This window comes from Neophocaena asiaeorientalis, unplaced genomic scaffold, assembly GCF_003031525.2.
Source record: "Neophocaena asiaeorientalis asiaeorientalis breed wild unplaced genomic scaffold, Neophocaena_asiaeorientalis_V1.1 scaffold45, whole genome shotgun sequence".
Lineage (NCBI taxonomy): Eukaryota > Metazoa > Chordata > Mammalia > Artiodactyla > Phocoenidae > Neophocaena > Neophocaena asiaeorientalis.
In genome coordinates, this window is record NW_020174642.1 from 8,417,041 (window position 1) to 8,440,211 (window position 23,171).

Below are 23,171 nucleotides of genomic sequence, written 5' to 3' on the forward strand. Positions count from 1 at the left end.
TAAAGTAACAGGAACATCATAAACGAAGTGCAGTCCCATCGGCCCAAACAAGTAGGCGGTTGTTTGGGGACCTGGCCCCCACTTCTTATGCTTCCAAAACGGAGGGACCTTCTATCAGAACAGCACTCCTGACCTCTCTCCTGCATGACGGGGCAGCGACTTACTGATGTGAGAGCTGGGAAGGAACTAACCAGCGAGGCCCAGTCCCTTTGGGTTACCTGTTGGCAGAGGGTGTGTGTCAGATCTGCAAACCTCCCATAATGATAGGGGATGTGTCTGAGCAAAAGGAGAGCTGTGCACCTCCGGCCTGGTCAGGCGCTGGGTGGGTAACTCTCCCTAATTGTAGATGTAGGATTTACAAACCCACATTCTCCAGAAGTCTCCTATCAAACTACGCTACTCCTGTGTCTCTCCATTACTTGATTCTGAACTCTGTGGTATTATTTGGGGGGCCCCTTAAACTCTAACAGTAGGTGTGAACTATTGACCTTGAGCAGATATTTTCAGTTGCCTCCCCAAGCCCATTTTTTCTTTCTTTCCCCAGTTTTTAACAGGAGATACTATAAAAAAATCTATACCTGAATGAAAGAATGTATTTAAGTGCCTTTCTTATAGCCAGGTATTGCCATATGACTGAGATCAAGGCAGTGATATATCTAAAACTTCTGGGAGGCATGCTCAGCTGGTTGTAACCCCTTTAGACTTCCTCTGCCTCCTCCTGTGCCAGCCTGAAATCAGGACCTGATAGCTAGAGCGCCAGCAGCCATCTTGGATCATGAGGTGATTCTGAAGATGGGAGCTTGGGTTTCTGATGACACCCTGAAGCTATTATCCCAATGTGGCCTGCCTCGCTCCAGAAAAAAAAAAGCTACATGACAGAGAATTGAACTATTATGTTTATCCATTATTATTTTGGATTTTTCTATAATAGGAGACTGAGAATGGTTTTAAGCTGACCTTAACCACGGGTCCAGACTATTTGGGAAAATATGGCATATATTCTATATTGAAAATACAATTTCTATTGGCTGGCTCTGCACAGGAGGATGTAGTGTATGCCTCATATAGTTTCCAAAACAACCACCAGTTGAATACTTGTTGTTGATGGGTTAGTCTGTCATCAGCCTGTATAACATGGTAGTTGCCTGAATCTGAATCCTTAGGTGTGCCACAGGCTCACTGTGTGGCCTTAGACAGTCCCTTAACCATTCTGCGCCTCAGTTTGGGTTTTTGTCAGATGGAGATCATGATTGTTGAGAGGTTAAAGGAAGCCAGTCCACAGCATGCAGTCAGTGTTACATGAGCATAGATCCATGGCCTCTCCGTGTATCTGATGGCAGGGATTTCTTCGTGCCCCAGGAGAGGGGTTCTTCAGATGAAGGATGAATGTGAATATGGGCTTTGACTTGGGGGCTGTGGTCCACTTGGGTCTTTGGGCACATCGTCTTCATGAGGCTTCTTTACTAAAGACATCTTCAATTTGGCCTCATATCCACTAACCAAGAGTTTTTTCTTATAAAGGCTGAGAGCTAAGTCATGATAATTAAAGATCCCAAAGACACCAAAAGTGACCTCAATTGCAAAACTGTAAATAAATCTGTTGTAGGCCCAAGAAGAAGAAAATATTTACTTCGCATCCTTATCAAAGCTGGGACTTTAGCTTTGGAACGTGGCCCCCTGGTCCCTCCAGTAAGGAGCCTATTTCTACAACCCCCTGTGCTGAGCACAGAATAGAGAAACTCTGGTGGCAAAGCTGTGTTCTGGAAATTAATCCACACTAATGCCTCCCAGTGTCATGCGCATCTAAAGGTCACACAGAGGATTTCTCAGTGGGCGGTATTTGCTGAAAAAGGGAAAAAAGAAATTTGTAAAATGGCAGAGTGTGGAAAAATACAGATTTCCTGTGAGGACATGGTAAGTGTGATCACTTCCCAGGTCTGGGGTATTTAATCGCTCTCAGTTCTTTACATTCCAAAGAGAGTGAATCAGTTCTACAATAAGGGCTTCTGTCCTACCTTATGCACTGCTACGTAGGGGAGGGAGCAAATGCATGGTGAAGGCTGGTGTTCACCCGAATGTAATCTCAAGAAAATGCAGCATTGCTTGGAGAGCTTGCTTGTTTTCTGCCCTTTCCTTTTCTTACTAATGAAAAGCTTGATTGCATTCTACGCAGGAGAAGTGCCTCGACTAAATCCTGGCCCTCTGGTTTATGGTTTGTCCCTCTAACTCTGCAAAATAATGCCTCTTTTTTTACTCATATGTCTCCTTTGGAGGAATGCCCCACCAAAATGGGTATTTTAGTTCTGGTTAATAGTCAGAAATAGTCTGACAAGCCCATGTTCTGTCCTACCCAAGTATTTTCAGCCCTTTAAAGAAATGGTCAAAAGAATTTTTTTTTTTTTTCTGTACGCGGGCCTCTCACTGCTGTGGTCTCTCCCATTGCGGAGCACAGGCTCCGGACGCGCAGGCTCAGCGGCCATGGCTCACGGGCCCAGCCACTCCGCGGCATGTGGGATCTTCCCGGACCGGGGCACGAACCCGTGTCCCCTGCATCGGCAGGCAGACTCTCAACCACTGCGCCACCAGGGAAGCCCCAAAATAATTTTTTTTAAAGCGATCATTATCACGTCTCTTTGCAATGCTAATGTCTGAAGGCAAAGGCTTTTCGAAGGTCACAGTCAGGGGTGCTGAGAGATGACAGCCTGTCACTGGAGCAGGGCTTTCTGCAAGGGTCTCTGAAGCATAACGAATGGATGGGGTAAGGTAACAGGGATGGGCGCCAAGGGGAGGCCAGAGCAGCCCTGCTAGTGAGTGCAAAGGAAATCCAGACCAAGAGGGCTTTGTTCAAAGATGGCGCACCGTGTGCTTCTCCTGCAAAATTTCCCATTAAAGACAGTGCTGTTTTATGTCGTTAAGTACTGCTTTATAAATTTCCTTCATAAACCAGGCTATCACCTAACAGCATCTTAATGTTCAGCAAATCTACGTTCTTGGTTTAAGGGAGGCCCATCTGACCTACCTTCTCATAGGGTAGAGATACAGCGGTAGAGTGGAGCCACTGCCACCCCCCCAGGGTGAGCCGATTCTGCATATGGAGATCAGCTCTGCAGTCCAGTGATGCCATCTATTTAGCTTGAAATTGGCCACGGTGGGAGGATTTACACCACTGAAACTGACAAACGCTAGAAATCAGGACTTTCTTCCCTCCCTCCACCCCCAACAGCTACTTGTTTAACACTGAAGGATTTACCAGAACACTACACAGGACCGTATGTCGCTATGTGAATGATTTTAAAGGATGTTCCCATCATGCCAGAAGCACTGAGGAGGTGTGAGTTTACCTAAGAGCAATAACCAACCTTACTCATAACAGTGAACCCTGCAAATATTAACAGCACATCACTGCATGTTTGGACAGGAAATTCAGTGATAAATTGAGGGACACACTGATTTTTCAACACAAGGAAAAAGAGAAAATAAAAAATTATATTAATAAATCACTGATAAAGATTATTTCCAAACTTTCCTGTTTTATTGACTCTACCAATAATACAAAACTGATCCTAACACAGTTTTATTTCTTTTCTTCTACCTTAGCTCTGCCAAAAAGACCACTGAAAAAGAAACAAAAGGAAATACCAGGTGTCCTGGATAAGCCACAACTAGACAACAAGCCTGTCAAGATAGTATGGTTCAATTCCTTCATTTTACGGAGAAGAAAAGAGAACATTAGAGAAGAGGAATGGGTGTCAAAGGCCCAAATGTGAGTCAACCAAGATCTGACTTTAATGAGTCCTATTTTAAAACCGTCATTATTATCAATAACGACTCCCATAGAGGATAGCCAATCTTCCCAAGTGCCCAGGACCTCCTGAGTTTGAGCAGGAAAGACCTGCATCCTGGGGTGTCCCTCAGTCCCTCCATGTGGTCAGAACAGAGGCGGCAGAGGACGGTGTGGAGCTAAGAACAAGGCAACAAGGTTGCCCCAACACCCAAGCTGGAAACCACAGTCAGGGACACACAGTCAGGGACACAGTCAGGGTTGCCAGCTGGGAGGGCTGCGGACAGAGATGTTCTGAGACATGAACACTTTTTGTTTGTTTGTTTGTTTGCGGTACGCGGGCCTCTCACTGTTGTGGCCTCTCCTGTTGTGGAGCACAGGCTCCGGACGCGCAGGCTCAGCGGCCATGGCTCACGGGCCCAGCCGCTCCGCGGTATGTGGGATCTTCCCGGATCGGGGCATGAACCCGTGTCCCCTGAATCGGCAGGCAGACTCTCAACCACTGCACCAAGGCCTTAGATCTGAACACGTTTTTTAAGCTACTTCTTCTTCCTCTTTTTTAGCTACTTCTTCAAATATTTTTTTACGTCTTCCCAACATTTGACCATAAACATTTTCAAACATACAGAAAGCTGAAGAGCCATATACCCACTGCCTATGTTCCACAATGAACATTTCATGCAGAGATTTGAATCAAAATATATTTTCATTATTATTTCATCAGTCAATCAAGAGTTACTGAACACCTAATTTTCATTGTTCTGAACACATAAAATAGGCTTAGGTGAAAATGTGAATCCGTGAGTGTCGCAAAGATCAGGTGCTAAGATGGCAGCTGTCTTCTTGAATTCTGCTGCTCAGGTTGGAGACCCCCTGGAAGTGCTTTACTCTGGACTCTGCAGCTGTGGTTTGGGATCTGGTGTCCTTTGGTTACAGCACTGGTCTTCTCAGAGGAGGAGAGGAGAAAGGGGCCCAGGAGCAAGGAGGCTGGGCTCCAACCTCATGCTATCCATGGACATGATACCATGACAGGGCAAGACCATTGGCTGCCCTGGGACTTGGTTTTCTCATCTGATTCATAGGTGAGCTGCATGGGACCAGGTGTTCTCAACCTGGCCTGCATCTCAGAAGTTGGAATCAGCTGAGGAGTTTTAAAAATATAACAAGTGTCTAGGCCCTACACCAGATCAACTGAACCAGAGTCTCTGGCGGTGGGGCTTGGGAATGGATTTATTTAAAACTCTTCTAGTGATCCTCATATACATCCTGGAGTGAAACAGCTCAACTGGAAAGCTCCAATTCCTTTCCAGTTCTGACTGTCCTCCTGTTTCCATTTTCCTTTCTAATCTCCACTTCGCTCCCTCCCTCCTTCTCTCCTGTCTACCTTCTTTCCTTCCTTTCATCTTATTCCTCTTTCTTCCTCTTTCTCCTTCTCTCTCTCTCTCTCTCACACACACCATCCTATAATAACAACAGCTAACTTTCATGCATCCTGACACTGTGCTGGGACATTTTCCATATACTGTGCAGGTATTCAATACACACAACAACCTGATGGGATAGAAACGCTGGCCATAGAAGTGACCCAAGACATATTTACAAGTGCCATTTTAAGTACCTTCCAAATTATACTACAAGTAAGTGTGAAAGATGTAGAAATACCGATTCTAGCAGATTCATCGGATTTAAATTTATACGAACAGATGTCTGTGCAGATGATTGAAGAGAACCAGACACAAAACACCTATTTTGAAGGGGAAAAAATTAAGATTAAAATATAAGAGAATCTGAGGATTCATTTCATATGTCATATCTTGTTCCCTTCCTCTTTATTTGTAAGCAAGGAAACAGACCTGGAGGGTTTAAGGCTGGCTAAACAAGAGCCTCTTCCCTTTCTGCCCCTCTCCTACCCCTAATCCAAAGCTCCAGTGCATCCAGTAAGATTAAAAAAATCAATATCATCATAAAATTAACACAATAAAATTATCTTTACTCCCTAGATAAGGAATCTTTCTCTCCCTTCTCTTTCTTTCGCCAGGCTCTGGGGAAGCTAAGTGGGTCTAAGCTAAACCTCGTGAGGTAAATCATGCATCTGAACCTCTGTATCCTGCCAAGTTTCAGCTCAATTTTACATCCGTGATCTCACAGTGACATGCATGTTCTCAGCAGAGAAGGACATGCTTAATTCCGTGTACCCATATACTAAAGCAGAATCACGGCAGGTAAACAGAATTGGAGTCTAAAGCCATGCAACAAGTCAATCAAAGACCTACAAGGAGAACCCGGGCCTTATGGACCCAAGTGCAAAGCCGCTTTGCCTGACCATAGCTGAGGCCCCAAGGCTGGTCCACAGGGCACAGAACTCTGCCTGCTGGGGCGAGGGGTGCCAGAGCATCCTTGGAAGCCCCTCCATCTGGGGCTGGACCCATTCAGGGGAGATTTGCCCTGACGTCCTTGGTGGTTCCATTTCCTCAGCTGCAAAATAAAGGTCTCAACATCCCTCCTGCAAGCTTATTGCCTATTTGAGAGATGAGGTCGACAGGACAGGCTCCATGATCTGTAGGTTCCAGAGCAAAACGAAAATGTGGAGACTTTTGTTAACAAAGCAGGGAAGGGGTGCCATTAAAGTTATAAAATATAAAGTCTTTTTTCTTTCTTCTTCTGTCTCTCTTTCTCTCCACGTGTCATGATGGAGATTTTTAAAAAAAATATTAAAACAGCTTTTTATTTGTTAATGTCACATAAGAATTTTAAGCAGGTTACACTATCTTAAGAAACACAACTAATGCTTTTTAGGAGAAACCCTCCCCTCCCCTCATCTCCCTCACGAATTAAGAATCTAAGAGAAGAAGTAACCATAGAACAAAGTTTTGCGGAATCCTTCATCCAGCGTGCTTACGTGATGATTAGGTTAATATTGCCTTCTTACAAAATTTCTCTTTTCCATTTAAAAATAATTTGTCACCTTGATTGTTTATTACAAAAAATTCAGTACAAAAGTTTGATGTATTGAAAAATGCTTTTCCCCGTTTTATATACAGCACAGAATCATCAGCAGTAGATTGCTAATCCAGATGGAGTAAGATTTTCTATTTACTGTCGCGTCAACCCTCCCAGGCACCCAGGACACACCCTGGGACTTGTAAGCACATGTGTACATGCTACTAGCTCAGGATTCCCTTCCCCCCAGGCCTTAGATGGGTGACCCCCAGGTACCGCACATGGCCCTCTGAAAGCTCTCTGGTGCTGCTGTCTCTGGCAGGGAGGCTCCCTTTATACCCCACGTGGGGCTGCCGTGGGGAGCCTGACCCCAATCTTCCAACACACACCCAGGTCCCCATGGGGTGGAGGACGGCAGTGAGGGCTGGGTGGGTACAGCGAAGGGGAGGCCTGGGGCCCAGGAAATGGGGGGAGGGAAGGCAGCTGAGCATGTGAGGCGGCAGGAGGTGGGATGACTCAGGAGCTGAGTCTTCAAGTCCCCAGTTCATGCTGCATTATGCCATCGGACTGCATTACAAAACACATTTAAAGATGAAATTATTATTAAGACCCTCAAGAGAGCAGCTGAAGAAGCTTAAACCCCAAGTGCAGGGTCCCTTGGGAGCTGGGAACCCCATGCAATGGCACTGACTGCGTACCCTGGGCGCTGGCCCTCGATGCTGGTAAGTACCCAGTCTCCTAGGCAGACACAGCTGTTACCAGTAGACAAGAACAGCTTGGTTACCTGCAGGGGGTAACAAAGCTGGGAGGGACAATCTCTCGGGCAAGGCTCGGGCTCACCTACCGCAGCCTTGAACATGGACTGGGAGGCAGCAGGCTCCCCTACTCCCATCACCAAGGCAACCGTAATGAGAGAAGGGGTTGGTCCTCTTTCCAACACACTGCCAACCTCCCAATGTCATCTTTCCCTGTCACCGAGATTCCTATCCTCACATCACCTGGGGGCCACCGAGGAACCCATGGTCTCATGTCCCAGTCACAGCAAATGCACGGTATCCTCAGAATTCTCCTTTTCTTTCTTTTTTTCCTTTTTAAATTTTTATTGGAGTCTAGTTGATTTACAATGTTGTATTAGTTTCAGGTGTACGGTAAAGTGAATCAGTTATACATATAGGTATATGCACTCTTTTTTGGATTCTTTTCCCATATAGGCCATTATTACAGAGTATTGAGTCGAGTTCCCTGTGCTCTGCAGCAGGTCCTTATTAGTTATCTGTTTTATGTATAGTAGTGTGTATATGTCAATCCCAATCTCCCAGTTTATTCCTCCTGCCCCATTTTGCTCCTTTTCAAAAAACTGTGGTAAAATATTCATAACGTAAAGTGGATCATTTTAACCACAAGTCCAGTGGCGTTAAGTGCATTCACATTGTTGTACATCGTTTACCATCATCCATCTCCAGAACTTTTTCATCTTCCTCAACTGAAACTCTGCCCTCCTGGAGCAACAACTCCCCGTCTCCATCCCCTGGCCCTCTACCTACCCCCTAGCGAATATGGCAGTTTCAGGCACCTCCTATGAGCGGAATCAGACAGTACTTGTCCTTTTGTGATGGGTTTATTTCACTCAGCATAATGTGTTTAAGGTTCACCCGTGTTGTAATATGCATCAGAACTTCCTTTCTTTTCAGGCCTGAATAATATTCTGTTGTGCGTAGATACAATATTTTGTTTATCCATTTGTCCATCGATGGACTCTTGGGTTGCTTCCACCTTTTGGCTACTGAGGATAAGGCTGCTAGGATCACTGGTGTTCAGAGCACTGTTCTTGAAAATGTCTGTTGCCCTTTGCTAGAGAAAATGGTTTGCAATTCTGTGCCTGCTTCTTTTCAACGTTCAAAGGCCAAGTGGATTTTTCCCAGTTTGGGGTCTCTGCCTCTCAGTTGTATCTCTGTTTCCTCATCTGTAAGAACAATGGGCCCTCCAGCCTCCCGAGGCTGTGGGGAGGATTAATGAGATTATGTGCGTGGAACCCACTGAGCGTGTCCCCAGAAAGGCCCCGCAGAAACACAAAGTGTTATTATCACTGCTACAGAATCAGAAATTCCTCCTGTCCAAATACATATTTTTCATAAAAGTTTCAGCAAGGAAGACTGCCTACCAGGCAGCTCTAATCCCCATAAAGAAAATGATTTCTCCAGCCAGGAATTAATATGTTCTTAGCACATACTAAAATATGTCCTCAGCTGGGTTATTATGCTTACATAATGAAGTTACTTTGATTATAACCATTAATCAAATATGTGTTTCCGGGCTACAGTGGGCTGTATTTGATGTTAAACTTTAACAAGAATGACAACATCTCCACTTCCTGGCAGCTTTGTCAGGGCCCTGTGACATGATTAAACTTGTCAGGGTAAAGACGGAGGACATTCAGGGTTTATATTACATTCACTCTGAACTTGTTTCAAGTCACATTATTGGAAGAAAGTTGATTTATTTTGCATGACAAGTATAAGTATTAACCAATTCGCGTAGAGATAGGCCAGTCATTTCTTCCTTTTTTTTTTTTTTTTTTGGTCCTGTCCAGTCATGTCTACAGAAGCTACATTTTGTCCAATAAGAAAACTTCCTAATAATTAGGTAGAAAAAATCTATTAAGTAGACTTTGATTTTCTGCCAACAGTGAAAGTAAAAAATAAATTAAGAATTGTAAGAAAATGAACCATGCATCGTGAAAAATTAAGTGAAGTCCAGAATATTAATCAGAAAAATAATAATAATCAGCCACGTGCTAGCCAGCCCCCAAGGTGATCCCTGGTGATTCTTGCCTTCTGGTATGCAAACCCTGGTACAGCCCCTCCCCGCATCGTACCAGGGAGGTTGGTCTGCACAGCCAATAGAATACTAAGTGGTAGCAGTCACTCTGAGATTAGATTATAAACGACTGCACTTCCACCTTGGGCACTGGAGTCCTGCCTCTCTCCTCTCTTTCTGATCACTGAGAAAAGCCTGCCATCGTGTCACCAGGACACCCAGTGGCCCACAGAGAGGACCACGAGGAACGCAAGGATCTAACCAACCACCCATGAGGATCCAAGGCCTGCCATCAACCCCGTGCAGGAGCGTGGAGGTGGATTCTCTCCCGGCCAAACGTTCTCCCTTCTAAAGTATTCAGATATGGTTCTTGAAAGGCAAGGAGTTTCCGTGGCAACAGGATCAGCAGTTTCCCTTGGCTTAGGGATGGATACACAGAGCAGTTTGGTCTAAAGCAGTGTTCTAACTTTTAAGCTGGTGCTTCACATACAGCTGTTTTTCACGGAGAAGCAAAGGGAAGGAAGATAAACCGTCATCCCCTTTAACACTTTTGGTGGTGACCTGTGCCTCACTCTGCGGATACCAGCAGCCACGCCTATTGCCCTGGGGTCCCTGGAATTCAGGGCAGTGTCTTCTGGCAGCTGTGTTCATGCCACCTCCCTCTTCAGGGCATCCCAGCATCTTCCTCCACTTGAAGAATCTTGTCCAAGACAGGCCAATGACCATGACTTTGATCCTGCCTTGGGCCCTGCAATCCCCACCGTAGTTTAAAATTTCTGATGTTTGGCCTTTTGCTTGAAGCCATTTTGACCACTTGGTCTCCATCCTGTGTCAGTATTCATTTCCCACAGTACTTCTTCATTTAGCCACTAATGAGATCTTCCCATGTGCTTGCAAGCAATGCATATGTGTTTTCGTTAAGTTGGTTAGCTGGATTTGGTTATAATATTTGGGTTATTTAACTTGATTATCATTTTTTCCCTGCATGTCTTTGTCATTTGACTCTGCTAGTATGAGGGACACAAAAAGTCCTCTTAAAGACACCTGGTGTAATAATGATGATGATAATTGCAGCTAACATGTATTAAGCCCTATGTTAATCATTTTATTAGTTTTTAATCTTTACAGCAACCCTAAGAGGTAGGTGCTATTATTATCCTGATTTTATGAGTACAGAAATTGAGGCACAGACAGACTGAATGACTCATTCCAGGTCACACAGTAAGGGGTGGACCTGAATTTTAACACAGTCATACCCCTGGGGTATGCAACTATAAGCAACTGAGTTTAGTCTTGCCTGGTTTTGAATTGTATATATAATAGGCTCGTGCTGTATTATTTTCCGTCTTCCATCTTTCATTCTTTGTTATGATTGCATGATATCTGCTATGTGTATTATATATTGAATACATGTATACACAATATAATGTGTATGGGGCCTGCAGGTGTCCTCATTGCTGTGTAATAGCTCTTTGAATGAACTTTTATGGTTTACTTCCTGGGGAGGTTTCAGAATTTGGCCACTGCAAACAATGTGACTATCAGCATTTTTGTACATGAACCACGGTCACTTATCCATGAAATTCTTTAGAGAACATTTAGAGGAATTACATTTCCAGTCAAGGTATATGTGTATCTTTAAATTTATGAGACAATGCTAATAAACAGCTTTCAAAAAACAGTTGTACAAATTTACAGTCTTGCTGCAATCTTTGTTATTAATTTGTTTATAACAGTGGTTCTTCAAGAGTGGGCCCTGAGTTAGCAGCAGAAACATCACCTGGGAACTTGCTAGAAAGGCCAGTCCTGGGGCTGGCAATCTAGAATTGGACTGTCAGTGCTACAGGTGATGTTGGGTCATGCTTAAAGCTGAGAACCGCTGCTTTAGACTGTTCTTGGCATTGCCCCTCCCTTGCCCCCCAAATCACCTGGAGCCTTTCTCCAGCATCCTGTGGAGGTGTTGTGGAAAAGTGCAGGATCTGAAATCTGAAGAGCTGCCTCTGAGTTTTGGCTCTGCCAGTTTTTTTTGTTTTTATTTTTGCGGTACGTGGGCCTCTCACTGATGTGGCCTCTCCTGTTGCTGAGCACAGGCTCCGGACGCGCAGGCTCAGCGACCATGGCTCACGGGCCCAGCCACTCCGCGGCATGTGGGATCCTCCCAGATTGGGGTATGAACCCATGTCCCCTGCATCGGCAGGCGGACTATCAACCACTGCACCACCAGGGAAGCCCCCTGCCAGTTTCTGAGCTATACACTTAGGTGAGTATTGACACTCTGAGCCCGCTTCCTCAGTGGGTACCATGGTGACGTCTCCCTTAGCACAGAGCAACTGCAAAGATCAGACACATGAAAAGCCCTTTGGAGACTGTGTAGGGTTTATAGTGTTAGTTATTTTTACCCAGCTAACATTCGTATCCATGAACTTGCTTTCTCAACTAGATTTACATTCCACCAAGGCTAAAGTGCTTTTCATATATATGTATACAGGCCAGGACCAGAAGGGAAAGACACAACAGTGTTAGGATGAGGGGATCTTAGAGCTTTTAAATATTTAAACATGTTGTATGGTTTTTATAAACTGTAAGCAATTAAAAAACATGTTTAAAAGTAAATTTAACTTTTGTAGGTCCTAAATGAAGGATTAATAAATTTGGTAAATAATATGTATCCATCATATCGTCTAGAACACTGACCGCACAGGTTAAAAGAAAAAGAAAGGTGGCTTTTTCAAGAGCTAAATTCTGGTAACTTGATATGAAAAGAATGGGGTGACAGTCGGCTTGCTCTCCGAAAAGAGGTTTCGTGTGGTGTTTTCAAAGGGATTATTGACACGGATTGATAGAAGGGTATGTATGTGTGTGCATGGGTGCCTGTGATTGTGTGCATGTGTATGTATTTTTCTATAAGTGCCAGAGTGCATGTGTGTACAATCATGCATGCATCACACATGTGCATGGATGTGCACATGTGAGCACGCCTGTATGCATGTGTGTGTCTTGGAGGCATATAGGACAATTCCTGGCCCCTTGGAGTGTTTAAATTATCCTGAATTCCTTCTCCAAAATTTTATGTGAAAGCCAAGGTGATGTATATTTTTAATAATGCTTATTAGAAAATAAATACACAATTATATATATATATATATATATATATATTTCTTTCTTTCTTTCTTTCTAAAGAGCTTTCTCTCTTAAAAGGGAAAAATCCAAAGGGCTCAGATGGTCTCTTGCCCTGTTTTATAGGTTTGCTAAAGCAATGACCGATAGGGAGGTAATGGAGGTGGAAAACAACACCAGTGATTCCGCAGACAGGAACGCACCTTTTCTGAAGGAACAAGCAAACAGCTAAACCCAGCCCTGCGCGAGCCTGAACTACTCACCTTTTCCTTCTTAATGCAAAGTGGAAGGGATTCTCCTCACGTACTGAACTGTGGATTAATAATGCTAGGGAATGGAGATCGTGCCCTAGCCTGACAGCAAATGGCAGGATAAGTCAGTGCACACATACACACGTGCCAAACACGCATGTGCACACCCACCCACATGCACTAGCACGCCACCCCCCTTACACACCGGCACCTCAAATCAGTGCTTTCCCTTGCCTTGTGCTGTGGGCTTATGAGTTTCAGATCCAGGCATAAAATTAGGAAACCCTCAGTTGGCACATTTGCAGGGATATTTTCATTGTCACTACTGGCAGGTGGCATCTCTTGGGGTCTCCTGTTTATGGCAGTTGATAAATCTTCCACAGGAAGAAATAGAAAGGAGCGAGGGGTTCTTGGCAAACAGCGCCGTTAATCAGAAGATACTTTATGACGCGGCAGCTCTCTGGGGGATTTTAGATTTCAGAGGCTTGTGAAGTGACATGTGTAACTGTCCCTCTCAGGGGAGATGAGCAGGCACTAATTGAGGCATTGACAGCTCTAAATGAAGCAGAAACCCACTAGAAAGACTCAGCTCCGGTGGAAATGAGCGCTGTCAAGCAGGGCACGCCGGGGCGTTAGCGGGTTTCATTCACTGCTTGTTCATGCGCGCAAGTGAGCATCAAGCACCCTGACTTGGTCTCTTACACCACATGATCGGAGCGAAACAGCCACAGATATGAGGTTAAAGATTTAAAAACATCTCCTTTATGATCTTCCCAATTCACTGTCTTCATAGACGGATATTTATATTGTGTATTTTCCGCTTTCTCAGATGCAAAACAGGTATAGGAAATATTTAAGCACATCTCAAAATCGCCAGGCATATCCAAGAATGCTTAATAGCATCACATCCAGCTTCCCATGAAGAAAGAGTGTAGCATTATCCTCTCCATCTCATGTGGAGCACGTTCATGCAACAGGCACTGGAGGTTCTGCCTCATTTGACCTTTCGTATTTAACGTGGAAGCATCTCACCTGCAGACCTACAGAAGCTTCTGGGAGCTGGTAGCAGCACCTGCTTCCTTCTCAGAGCCAGAGGCGAGGAGACTGTGGGTTGTGACTCAACATTCAATCTGTGCTTTAATGGTGGCGCTCTTTCTAAAATCCACCCAGTTCTCAGAGTAAGTGACGTCCACGCACGCATGTAACTGGGGCTTTAAGCAGGTGTGTGTGTTTGTGTATGCGTGTTTGAGCTGGAATTAAAATGTCCTCATCTGAGTGAGTGTATCCCTAGTGACAGGGAGAGAATGTAAGGTTTAAACCCCTGGAAGCTTCTCTGCGGAAATGCACGTGAGGTCGGGGGGGCAGCTTTGTCCACAGTAGTCAGAGTGGCTGCTCATCAGACTTGAGCTCCTCCAGCATCACCCGGTGGCCGGGAAGAAGCACAGATGACTGGGCTCAGCTGAGTGTCTGACGCAGCAGCTCTAGGGAAGGACCCCAGCCCCAGCACCCATCAGACAGTGGTTCTGCTGTCGGTGACCCACCGGCCAGAGGAATGCATGACTCCAGCACCCAAACAACATCTCCTGACCCGCTCCAATACGGCTACTTGGATGTGTTACATCAAAAAGTATAAATGCCATTTCTTTTAGTTCCAAATATTGTGTGTAGCAAACATATTTCACCCTTGCTTTTCCCCTGGTAATTACAAAATTTTCAAAGAAATTTAGGTGAATATTTTGGGAAAAAGAAAAAAAAATGTGCACGGTATGCAAGCCAGAAACAATGAAGCAACAATTTAAGAATTCTGGGGCTTCCCTGGTGGCGCAGTGGTTGAGAGTCCGCCTGCTGATGCAGGGGACACGGGTTCGTGCCCCGGTCCGGGAGGATCCCGCATTCCGTGGAGTGGCTGGGCCCGTGGGCCGTGGCTGCTGGGCCTATACGTCTGGAGCCTATGCTCCATGGCGGGAGGGGCCACAGCAGTGAGAGGCCCGTGTGCCGCAAAAAAAAAAAAAAAAGTATTCTGTATGGCAATAAACAAGTGAACAGCTAAGCAAGACAAAATGAAAAGGACCATGGCCAATTGGAAAAGATATTGTAATGTATTATAGGGAAAGGATTATCATGTGATAACAGGAACTTTTAAATATTAAGAAAAACAAAGAGTCTTTGAAATAAAATGAAAAAGGATACAGAGAGGTTATTTTAAAAGGAGAAAAGGAAATTTCAGTAATGAAATATCAAGATATTCAACTTCTATTATGAAATTAAATGATCATTTTTGCCTACAAATGCAGAGCAGTTTAAGGACCGAACATGTCCAGTTTGGGAGGAGGTAGGGCACTGGGTCTCAAATCCTGCGTGTGGTAATGCCAGATGGTACAGCCTTTTGGGAAGCCAGTGTGGCCCCCTGTGACACGATTTGTTACCAGCACAGCTTCTCACCCTACAATTCCATTCTTGTATTTTATCCTAAAAATTGATTTGATAAATGCACACAGTTTATGTGCAAAGGTGTCCCTAGCAACCCTTTAGGCACAACATAAATGTTCATGATTATTTAAATAAGTAATCACATAGTCACAGAATGGAATATTATTTAGCCATTAGAACACTGAAATTTATATTTAAAGTCCCAGAAAGATACCTGTATTAGTTTGCTCGGGGTACCATAAAAATATACCACAGACTAGGTGGCTTAAAGCACAATTTATTTTTTCTCACAGTTCTGGAGGCTGGAATTTTGAGATCAAGGTGTCTGCAAGTTTGGGTCTCCCCTTGGCTTGCAAATGGCCATCTTTTCACCACGTTCTCATGTGGTCTTTTCTGTGTGCACATGTATTCCTGGTGTCTCTTACTCTTCTCATAAGGAAGAGGGTCCTGTTGGATCAGGGCCCTACCCTTATGACCTCATTTGGCCTTAAGTACCTCATCAAATACCCTATCTCCACATACAGAAAGATGGGGGGTGGTTAGGACTTCAACACATGAATTTGGGGGGGACTCAATTCAGTCCATAATATTACCAATAATATATTATCAATCAAATAACAAGGCCTACAAGGCATAGTCATTTTTTGTTCTTAAAAACTGTATTTATGAAATTCTCTTTCTCTCTCCCATCACCCCCCTCTCTCTCTCTTTGTATATAAACACATCTAAATATCTATATGTCAAAATACAGTAAATATGTTAACAGTGGTGAATATTCACTTTCTACTTTATTTCTTTCAGATTTGTCTGAATCTTTCATAATAAACACATTTACTTTTATAAACAAAAATTTTAAAGTTCTTTGTTTTTGACATAATAAATAATATGAGCTTACTGGCTTGCGTTTAATGCCCCGTTAAAATAGCCCAGACTCAAATATGAACAGCACAGCGACACCCTGAAGAAAGGTGCATCAAAATGTCTCAAAACCCTGGCTGAAAACTCTCCCAGAGGCTGCGTGGCTGGGCTACATCAGGCCACAGCTCCATCATCTGAGCAAATGGCAGCAAATCTCAAAGGTTTCTGGTTGGACACATAGTCTCTCCTGTTGAGCTAGTGCTTCACAGATGTTGCACATTTTTTTTCAGGGAGCTCAAACTGCTGCATACCTTCATATTGCTGAATGGTAAGGGATCCTCAAACAGCTGGGAAAAGCTGGGGAAAGAAGCAACATTTTCTCTCCAGCATGCACGTGAAGGGACATTCGATCATAAGGAGACCACGCGGAAAGCTCTCCTGAGCAACTGCTCCCTGCAGGATGGTCCGATTTGGCACCCAACGAAATTCCCTTTGGGCACACAGCACAGATATGGAGAGGAAGCTGTAGCCTCCTGCTTGGAAAATATCCCATCTGGGCCACTCCTCCCTTCTCTTCTCACCCTCTTATTAAAAACCAAATAGTGACATGAAACAGGCTTAGATCTCTATGGAGACTTAAGAAATGTTTGCTGGTGATAGGACACATCCCTCCACCTCCAACTAAGGAAAAAGCCCTCAAAACCAACAGTGCCAAAGATAAGGTCTGAGCTATTGTGATTTCTTTCTGGAAGCTCTAAGTACAAGGAAGCTGACAGCTAAATGAGGTGGCACGATTTTGAGAACTTGCAATCAGGATTAATTGTAGAGATGATGTTCTGTGGGCTTAGAGAGGCTGCCTGTAGCCACTTGGACAATGAATGATTTTCCCCTCATCTTCCTGAACCTGGGATACTTGGAGCAGGTTGCTATAGCTGATGGTACACCTGCTTCTGCCTTGACAACAGCCCGTGGCAGGAGCTTGTTAAGGAACCAGTGGGGAAGGTGTGCAGCCAAGCCTGGACCTGTCGAGGATGACGTCAGGCTTTGAACAGAACGAGAAGAAGGGCTAAGTGAAGAACTGCTTCTTACTTTCTAGACTTGTATCAGGAGTGTCTGCACAGGTAAGAGCTTCCACACTGCTCCTTCATTCTCCACTGTCTTGTCTACCTTTCCCTTGGAGAACCTTGCCATCACCACAGAAGAAGTGCCTGTTGCTACCTCTTTGTGTTTGCACCTGGCCCCGTACCGACCTCTCCCTGTCCCCCAGTAACCATTACGTTATTTCTTCATCTCTGCGGTTTTGTCCTTTTGAGAATAAATGTAACTTTTCGAGATTAACTGTTTTTACTAAGCATAATCCCTTGCAGGTCCTTCCAGGTTGTTACATGTATCAATAGTTCATTTCTTTTCATTGCTGGGCCATAGTATTCCACTGTATGGATGAACCAGACTTTTCAGCCATTCCTCTGTTGAAGGACATTTGGCTTTTCCTCAGAATTTGCCTATGATAAGTGAAGCTGCTGTGAACATTCAAGCACAGGTGTTTTGGGGAACGTCACTCTTCCTGTCTCTGGGATAAACTCACAACAGTGTGACTGCTGGGTCATGTGGAAAGTGCATGCTTACTTTTATAAAGAACTGCCAAACTCTTGCCACAGCAGTTGCACCATTTTATGTCTCCTCCAGCAATGTATGAGAGACCCAGTTTCTCCACATTTTTGCCAGCATGTGGATTTAAATAAAAGTTTTTGCTGCTCTTATAAGTGTGTAGCAAGACATTACATTTTAAAAAAATATTTATTTATATTATCTATTTATTTTCCTTAATTTTTGGCTGCATCAGGTCTTAGATGTGGCACGTGGGCTTAGTTGCCCTGCAGCAGGTGGGATCTTAGTTCCCCGACCAGGGATTGAACCAGTGTCCCCTGCATTGGAAGGCAGATTCTTTACCATGGACCAACAGGGAAGTCCCAAGACATTACATTTTTAACGTGCACACCTATCTGCTCATAAATCTCTAGCTGGACTGCAGAGAAAATGTCAAGAAGGGTTAAGACTGAGGCCTGGGGCAGGCCACAAAGGACCTTCTTCTGGGCCAGGTCAAGGTGTCTAGGTTTAACATGAAGGAAGTGACAATCTAAGAATTTTAAGCAGAAATCAAATATCCAATTTTTTGTACATTGTAGTCAAAGAGCATAGCCCATATTATTTGATTATTTTTGTCTGAAGTGGAGTTTTTCCTTACTCTTTGATAGTCTTCTATTAACTTTACTGATTACATTATTTAAGACCTCTGTGCCTTTCTCCTTTCCTCTCCTCCCTTCCTCCCTTCCTTCCTTCCTTCTTGACTTTATTTTTTAAGAGCAGTTTAAGGTTCATAGAAAAATTGAGGGGGAAGTACAGAAATTTACCATATAACACCTGCCCCTTCCTTATTTTTCATTCCATTTGATCTGTCAAAGGTTGAGAAGCTTGTTTCCCTCAGCATTTTGTTTCTTTTGCCTTCTGTTGTATTCTAGCAAGTTTTCTTTTGTTTGGGTACAACGGTCAGTATAAAGGCTCCCTATCACACTCAGTGAATTATCATCTGTCCATTTGGTCAGTATAGGACCATCTTATTTGTCTGGATAAATGCTTTCTTCCTGGGACTCCGTTTCGCTTGAAATAAAGATTGCATTAACTATCTTTTTGTGTGTGCATTTTTCCCTGGCTTGCCTTTGCCCATTGTTTCTGAGAAGCAGTTTTCTCCCCAAAGGCTTTTTGCTTCTGATGTCTCAGATTCTCTGAAGTACAAAGAAGAGACATTGTTCCTTGGAATCTTCCAGGTACTAAAGCTCTTCTGAGTTCTTTACCAGAAAGTGCAGACTGCTTCCTTCTCTCCAGTAATCAAGTATCCACTCCACCTGATGGGCATGCTCTGTCAGAACTGAATGTATTTAAATGTCAGCAGTTGTTGTAGCAGGTCAAGCTGAGCTTCCTGCTACTCAGCCAGTCAATGACATCAGCAGAGTGCTCAGGTATACCAGATGTCCATGAATGAGTCAACAGCTTTCCTACAGGACTGCTATGGCTCGCTGGACATTACTATGGTGGGAATATGGGAGATCACATTTCCCAGTAAAAACATGAATACGTACCAAATTTGTCCTATTTTTATATTGAATGCGGTTATGTGTACTTTTAGAATTTATTAGGAAATATTTCATTCCTATAAAAAGAAATAGAGAATAATAAATGAACATCCATATGCCCTAATGGGTAAACATTGCCATCATGTGACCTGAGGTGACTCCCTGTCTTTACTGACCTTCAGTTTTTATTGGAACATCAAGGCCATGTGGTCTGGGTGCTACACAGTGAGAAGCAACAAGGAAATTTATTTATGGATGTAATACTCTCATGTGACTTCTTTTTTTGAGATGCTTTTAAGAGCAGATTTAGGTTTACAATATAATTGAGAGGAAGGTACAGAGATTTCCCATATACCTTCTTCTTCCACATTTCATAGCCTCCCCTACTATCAGTATCACTCACCAGAATGGTACACTTTTTACCAAATGTACCTACATTGGTAGATGTAAGATGAACCTACATTGACACATCATTATTACCCAAAGTCCACAGTTCACCTAAGGGTTCACTCTTGGTGTTGTACATTCAATGAGTTTGGACAGAGGTATGATGACATGTGTCCACCACTATAGTATCATATGGAGCATTTTCACTGCCCTGAAAGTTCTGTGTTCTGCCTATTCATCTTTCTCCCCACCCACCCCTGGCAACCACCGATCTTTTCATTGTCTTCATAGTTGTGCTTTTTCCAGCATGTCATATAGTTGGAATCATACAGTATTTAGCTTTCTCAGATTGTCTCCTTTCACTTAGAAATATGCATTTAAGTTTACTCCATGTCTCTCCATGGTTTGCTAGGTCAATTTCTTTTAACCCTGAATAATATTCTATCGTATGGGTGTACCATAGTTTATTTATCTATCTATTGAAGGGCATCTTGGTTGCTTCCAAGTTTTGGCAATTATGAATAAAACTGCTGAAAAACATCCATGTGAAAGTTTTTGTGTGGACATAGTTTTCAACTCCTTTGGATAAATACCAAGGAGTGCAAATGCCAGATAGTATGGTTAAGGGTGAGTTTAGTTTTGTATAAATATCTCATACAATGTATGATAATTCCTGTTGCTCCACACCCTTGCCAGCATTTGATGTTGTCAGCGTTTTCTAATATGTGTGTAGTTACATCTCAGTGTTGTTTTAATTTGCATTTCTTTGATGACATATGATGTGGAACATCTTTTCATAGGCTTTTTGTCATGTATATATATCTTTGGTGAGGTATCTGTTGTGATATTTGGGTTTTTTGTTTTCTTATTGTTGATTTTTAAAAATTCTTTATATATTTTGGATAATAGCTCTTTATCAGATGTGACTTTTGCAAATATTTTCTTCCACTCTGTGGCTTGTCTTCTAATTCTCTTGATATTGTCTATCACAGAGCAGAAGTTTTTTAATTTTAATGAAGTCCAACTTACCAATTAATTACTTTCATGGATCATGTCTTTGATGTATCTAAGAAGGTACCACCATACCTAAGGTCATGTAGATTTCCTCTTATGTTATCTTCTAGGAGTTTCATAGTTTTACAATTTACGTTAAGGTCTATTGTTTATTTTGAGTTAATTTTTGTGAAGAGTGTAAAGTCTGTGTCTAGATTCTTTTTTTTTTTTTCTTTGCAGGTGAATGTCCAATTATTCCAGCACCATTTGTTAAGAAGACCATCTTTGTTCCATTGTATTATTGCCTTTGCTCCTTTGTCAGAGATCAGCTGACTATATTGGTTTGTGTTTATTTCTGGGCTCTCTATTCTGTTCCATTGATCTATTTGTCTTTTCTTTAACCAATACCAGACTATCTTGATTACTCTAGCTTTGTAGTAAGGTTTGGAGTCAGGTAGCACCAGTCCTCCAACTTCATTCTTCTCCTTCAATATTGTGTTGGCTATTTTGTGTCTTTTGCCTCTTCATATAAACTTTAGGATCAGTTTGTCAATGTTCACAAAACAACTTGCTGGAATTGTTATTTGAATTACATTGAATCTATAGATCAATTTGGGAAGAACTTACATCTTGACAAAAAAAGGTCTTTCTGTCCATAAACATGGAATATATCTCCATTTATTTAATTATTTGATTTTGTTCACCATAGTTTTGTGGTTTTCCTCAATTAGATCTGTATTGATTTTGTGAGATTTACCTATTTCATTTTTTTGATACTAATGTAAATGGTATTGTGTTTTTAATTTCAAATCCTACTTTTTAATTGTATGTATATAGGAAAGCAAATGACTTTCATATAGTAACCTTGTGTCCTGAAACCCTGCTCTAATCACTTACTAGTTCCAGGAGTCTTTTTGTCCATTCTTTCAGATTTTCTACAGAGACAAACATGTCATCTGCAAACAAAGGCAATTTTATGTCTTTTTTCCCCAATCTATATACCTTTTCTTTCCTTTTCTTGTCTTATTGCATGATCTAGAACATCTAGTGCAGGAGTGACCAGAGGGGACACCGTTACCTTGTACCTGTTCTTAATAGGAAAGCTTTGAGTTTCTTACCAATAACTATGATATTAGCCAAAATTTTGTTTTATAGATAGTATTTATCAAGTTGAAAAACTTCTCCTCTATTGCTAGTTGACTGATTTACTGAGAGTTTTGTCATGACTGGGTGTTGGATTTTTGTCAAATGTTTTTTCTGTATCTATTGATATGATGTGATTTTTTCCTTTTTTAGCCTATTAATGTGATAGATCACATTAATTGATTTTCAAATGCTGAATCAGGAATAATATCATTTAGTCATGTTGAATAATTCTTTTATACTTTTTGGATTCAATTTGCTAATATTTTATTGATGAGTTTTGCATCTATGTTCATGAGAGATATTGGTGACCAGTTTTATTTTCTTGTAATGTCTTTTCCTGGTTTTGATATTAAGGACAATGCTGGTCTCACAGAATGATTTAGGAAGTATTCCTTCTGTTTCTATTATCTGAAAGAGATTAAAGAGAATTGGTATAATTTCTTCCTTAAATGTTTGATAGAATTCACTGGTGAACCACTCTAGGACTGGTGCTTTCTGTTTTGGAAGGTTATTAATTGTCAGATTGTGTCTTTCAAGAAATTGGTCCATTTCATCTGCTTTGCCCAGGCAGACATAAATTAGGGTGGTTAGGAGCAGAGAGAACTGTTTTTTTTAGATTCCATATATATGTGTTAGCATATGGTATTTGTTTTTCTCTTTCTGACTTACTTCACTTAAAAGAGGACATCTCTTATCCCTTTCTTGAAAGTGTAATGAAGATTTTCATCATTTCGAGATTACTCCATATTCAACAACTCAGAAGGGAACATATACCTCATAATAGTTTATTATATTTCTTGATTAATTTTTCCTGAGGCCAAACTCATAGAAACTTGAGCTAGAAAATTTGGAAAATGCAGAAAAATGTAAAGATGTCTTAAACAGCTTGGGCTACCATTACAAAATACCATAGACTGGGTGACTTAAACAATAGAAAATAATTTCTCACACTTCTGGATGCTGGAAGTACAATATCAGGACACCATCATGGTCGGGTTCTGTGAGGTCTCTCTTTTTGATATGCAGACAGCATACTTCTTGCTGTGTCCTCACAAGGCAGAGAAAGGATGAGGTCTGGTCTCTTCCTCTTCTTACAAGGACACTGACCACATCATGGGGGCCTCACTCTCATGACCTTATCTAAACCTAATTCCCTCCTAAAGGCCCTACCCCCAAATGCCATCATAATGGGGGTTAGGGCTTCAACATATGAATTCTGGAGGGACACAAACATTCAGTCCATAGCAAAGCACAAGAATGTATAACCCATAATTTTAATCTATAGAGTACTGACCATTTTTAACGCTGACATTTCCTCCT

The 23,171-nt window shown here is 42.5% G+C and overlaps 1 protein-coding gene across 1 annotated transcript in view; it reads right to left on the reverse strand.

Annotated features, from left to right (window-relative positions):
* The window catches only part of DSCAM (DS cell adhesion molecule), a 737,093-nt gene that overhangs the window by 158,423 nt on the left and 555,499 nt on the right, over nucleotides 1–23,171 (reverse strand). The window lies entirely within an intron of this gene.